This window comes from Cryptomeria japonica, chromosome 2 (genome assembly GCF_030272615.1).
Source record: "Cryptomeria japonica chromosome 2, Sugi_1.0, whole genome shotgun sequence".
NCBI lineage: Eukaryota > Viridiplantae > Streptophyta > Pinopsida > Cupressales > Cupressaceae > Cryptomeria > Cryptomeria japonica.
In genome coordinates, this window is record NC_081406.1 from 431956875 (window position 1) to 431961670 (window position 4796).

Consider the following 4796-nt stretch of genomic DNA (forward strand, 5'->3'; position numbering starts at 1 on the left):
GAACCTTCGCCAGGGTGGGCACCTCAGTGCGTACACCTTCTCAATGTTTTTTTGCCTTTTCTAAAAATTGGTGAAGGCAGCGCATCAAAGGTGCACACCTCGGTGTGCTCCGAGGTGCGAACCTGGGAGCGCTCTGAGGTGTGCACGAAGTCGAAAGTCGGGTTAATTACCTTGTTTTCCCCGAGTGCGCTCTGAGGTGCGCAACATCGGTGCGCACCAAAGAGCGCTCCGAAGTGTGCTCCAAGGTGCGCATGATGGCGTGCACCTCTATTGCGCATGATTCAGAGCTCAGTTTTCCTGAGGTGCGCACACCTTGGTTGGGCTGCCCACCTTGGTGGACGCCATGGTGTGCTCCGAGGTGCGCACCTTTTGTGCGCTCCAAGGTGCGCATGAAGTCGGAGCTCAGTTTTCCCCGAGTGCACACCTTCACTAGGGTGTGCACCTTGTTGTGCACACCTTGGTGGGCGCCATGGTGCGCTCTGAGGTGCGCACCTTTTGTGCGCTCCAAGGTGCTCATGAAGTCAGAGCTCAGTTTTCCCTGGGTGTGCACCTTGGCGGGCACCATGGTGCGCTCCGAGGTGCCCAAGCTTGGTGCACACCAAGGAGCACTCCAAAGTGCGCTCCAAGGTGTGCAGGTGCACGTGAAGTCAAAATTTGGGTTAATTGTTCAGTTTGCCTCACCTTGCGTGCACCTTCGCCAGTGTGGGGGCCTTGGTGCACACACCTTGGCTGGGCTGCGCACACCTTGGCACCTGCGTTTCCTTCATTTTATTTTTTTTTACAATCTCTCAAGTGGGAAATTCTATAATCTCAACTTTTTTTGCCTTTTTAGGAAACTTTTGAATGGAGCGCATCATTGGTGCGCACCGAGGAGCGCTCCAAAGTGTGCTCCAAGGTGTGCACCTTTGGTGCACTCCAAAGTGATCTCCAGCTGAGTGCACTTGCCTCGGGCGTGCACCCGGCCCCGCCCAGCTTCGCTCACCTGTCCCGGGCGTCTAGTGCAGAACCTTAGAGTAAGAAACATCGCTATGCACCTTGGCCAATGTGCGCGACTCAACCAAGCGTGCACTGGCCGAGGTTCACACTGATTTCACCTGGGTGCGTGCGCAGCACCTTGGGTGCACCGGGGTGCGCGCACAATGTCTGGGTTGCATCGTGGCTTGTGTGCTCAGGGCACCTTGGGTGCGCGCTCAGTGTCGCCCTCGCATGCGCGGTAGTGTAGGCACCTCACCCTGACCTGGCCTCGATGAGAATGCAAACGGGCAAAAGGTTAATTCAAATAGCATTGCGATGCCCGACAAAAAACTAAAAAAGGGTGCAACACCGAGACTTCCCGAGAGGTCACCCATCTTAGTACTACTCCGGCCCAAGCGCGCTTAACTGCGGAGTTTTGATGGGATTTGGTGCACTAACGCTGGTATGATCACACCCGTTATGAGCTTATCGTAGTGTGTACTAAGCAAACCGCCACCCACGTGTGAATCCACCCCGGCCACCCACCCCCGCCGAGGTGCACACCCTCAGTCGCCAAGCGCGCCCCGTTCGCCAAGTGTGAACCCTACCCGGGTGCATGTACCTCGCCAGGTTGTCAGGTGTGCACCTGGCCTACATGTGTGCACCTGGACGGGGCGTTGTGTGCGCACCCAACCCGGCCTGGGTGAGCACCCAACCTGCCCAAGTGCGCACAGTGTCCCGTCTGCAACGCGGTGCCCGCACACCACCTCGGGCGCAATGACCTACTCTCACATGTGGGCCGAGTGCACCCTGGTGCATGTTCGGGGTGCCTTGGGTGCACGCTCAATCTTTCCCCGGTGCACCAAGGCGCTCGGTTTGCCCTAGGTGCGCACCTGGTGCGCTCTGAAGCACGGTTATTGGAGTGCCCCCTCTGTTTTTGTCCGAGCGTTCGGTGGGGTTTCTCGCATTGGGGCTTCCCAGGCCCGGTTGTTGGGTGTGCACCCACCTTGGCGCGCACGAAGTCAGAAGTTGGGTTAATTTGCCTCGTTTGCCCCGGGTAAGCACACCTTGCCTTTGCTGCGCACCAGGGTGGGCTCAAGATGGCACCCGCATTCCATTTTTTTCACTATCTTTCAAAATGGAAATTTTAAAATCTCATTTTTTTTTTTGCCTTTTCTAGAAATTAGTGAAGGCAGTGCATCAAAGGTGCGCACCTCGCTACCCACCTTGGTGTGCTCCGAGGTGCCCACCGCGGTGTGCAAAACTGGTGCGAACCCGGGAACGCTTCGAAGTGTGCTCCAAGCTGCGGCGTGCACGAAGTACGAGCCCGGTTTGCCTCAGGTGCGCACCTCGCGTGCACCTTCGCCGGGGCGAGCACCTTGGTGTACACCTTGGCTGGGTTTGCCCCGAGTGCACTCTGAAGTGGGGTTATTGGAGCACCCCCTCTTTTTTTGTCAGAGCGTTTGGTGGGGTTTCTCGCATTGGCTCTTCCCAGGCCCAGTTGTTGGGTGCGCTCCCACCCTGATGCGCGTGAAGTCAGAAGTTGGCTTAATTTCCCGGGTGCGCACCTCGCATGCACCTTCACCGGGTGGGCACCTTGGTGCGCACACCTTGGCTGGGTTGCGCGCCCTGGTGGGCACCATGGTGCGCACCAAGGAGCGCTTAGAAGTGTGCTCCAAGGTGCGGCGTGCACGAAGTCAGAGCCTGGTTTGCCCCGGGTGCGCACCTCGCATGCACCTTCGCTGCGGTGGGCACCTTGGGTGGGTTGCGCACCTTGGTGGGCACCATGGTGTGCACCATGGCATGCACGAAGTCGGAGCCCGATTTGCCCCGGGTGCGCACCTCGCATGAACCTTTGCCGGGGTGGGCACCTTGGTGCGCACACATCGGCGGGGTTGCGCGCCCTGGTGGGCACCATTGTGCGTACCAAGGAGCGCTCTGAAGTGTGCTCCAAGGTGCGGCGTGCACGAAGTTGAAGCTCAGTTTTCCCCGGGTGTGCACCTCACGTGCACCTTCACCGTAGTGGGCACCTTGGTGTGCACACTTTGGCTAGGTTGGGCACCATGGAGCGCTCCGAAGTGTGCTCCAAGGTGCGCACCATGGCCCTCCAAGGTGCTCCAAGGTGCGCAGCATGGCGTGCACGAAGTCGGAGCTTGGTTTGCCCCGGGTCCGCACCTCACGTGCACCTTCGCCAGGGTGGGCACCTCGGTGCGCACACCTTCTCAATGTTTTTTTGCCTTTTTTGGAAATTGGTGAAGGCAGTGCATCAAAGGTGCGCACCTCGGTGTGCTCCGAGGTGCGAACTCAGGAGTGCTCCGAGGTGCGCATGAAGTTGAAAGTCGGGTTAATTGCCTTGTTTTCCCCGGGTTCACTCCGAGGTGCGCACCAAGGAGCGCTCCGAAGTGTGCTCCAAGGTGTGCACAATGGCATGCACCTCTGGTGCGCACAATTCAGAGCTTGGTTTGCCCGGGGTGCGCACACCTTGGCTGGGCTGTGCACCTTGGTGGGCGCCATGGTGCGCTTCGAGGTGCACACCTTTTGTGCGCTCCAAGGTGCGCATGAAGTCGGAGCTCGGTTTGCCCCGGGTGCGTACCTTCACCAGGGTGCGCACACCTTGGTGGGCGCCATGGTGCGCTACGAGGTGTGCACCTTTTGTGCGCTCCAAGGTGCGCACGAAGTCGGAGCTTGGTTTGCCTTGGGTGCGCACCTTGCGTGCACCTTCCCCAGGGTGGGCGCCTTGGTGCGCACACCTTGGCTGGGCTGCGCACCCGGGCGCGCACACCTTTGCACCCACGTTCCTTCATTTTTTATGTTTTTTTGACAATCTCTCAAGTAGGAAATTCTATAATCTCAACTTTTTTTGCCTTTTCAGGAAACTTTTGAATGGAGCGCATCATTGGTGCGCACCGAGGAGTGCTCCGAAGTGTGCTCCAAGGTGCACACCTCTAGTGCGCTCCAAAGTCCTCTCCAGCTATGTGCACCTACCCCGAGCGCGCACCCGACCCCGCCTAGCTTCGCTCACCTGTCCCGGGCGTCTAGTGCGGAACCATAGAGTAAGAAACATCGTTGTGCACCTTGGCCAACATGCGCGACTCGACCAAGAGCGCACTGGCCGAGGTGCACACCGATTTCACCTGGGTGCACCGGGGTGCGCACATAATGCCTAGGTTGCACCATGGCCTGTGTGCTCGGGGCGCCTCGGGTGCGCGCTCGGGGTTGCCCCCGCGCATGCGGTAGTGCGGGCACCGCACCCCGACCTGGCCCCGACGAGAACGTAAATGGGCAAAAGGTTAATTCAAATAGCATTGCGATGCCCGACGAAAAACTAAAAAAGGGTGCAACACCGGGACTTCCCGGGAGGTCACCCATCCCAGTACTACTCCGGCCCAAGCATGCTTAACTGTGGAGTTCTGAAGGTATCCGGTGCACTAACGTTGGTATGATCACACCCATTACGAGCTTGTCGCAGAGTGTACTTAGCAAACCGCGACCCACGTGCGAATCCACCTCGGCCACCTACCCCCGCCGAGGTGCACACCCTCCCTCGCCAAGCGTGCCCCGTTCGCCAAGTGTGAACCCTGCCCGGGTGCGCGCACCTCGCCAGGGCGTCGGGTGTGCACCCGGCTTGGCCTACGTGTGTGCACCTAGATGAGGCGTCGTGTGCGCACCCGACCCGGCCTGGGTGCGCACCTAACCCGCCCAAGTGTGCGCAATGTCTCGTCTGCAACGCGATGCTCGCACACCACGTCGGCGCAATGACCTGTGCTCACATGTGGGCCGAGTGCACCTTGGTGCATGTTTGGGGTGCCTCGGGTGCACAATTGATCTTGCCTCGGTGCACC

The 4796-nt window shown here is 59.2% G+C and overlaps 2 non-coding genes across 2 annotated transcripts; both read right to left on the reverse strand.

Moving 5' to 3' along the window:
• Positions 1 to 1312: 1312 nt before the first annotated feature.
• On the reverse strand, positions 1313 to 1431 carry LOC131873782 (5S ribosomal RNA). Its single transcript, XR_009371682.1, has one exon. It is a non-coding gene; the product is annotated as a 5S ribosomal RNA (ribosomal RNA).
• Positions 1432 to 4286: 2855 nt separating this feature from the next.
• On the reverse strand, positions 4287 to 4405 carry LOC131873781 (5S ribosomal RNA). Its single transcript, XR_009371681.1, has one exon. It is a non-coding gene; the product is annotated as a 5S ribosomal RNA (ribosomal RNA).
• Positions 4406 to 4796: the final 391 nt, after the last annotated feature.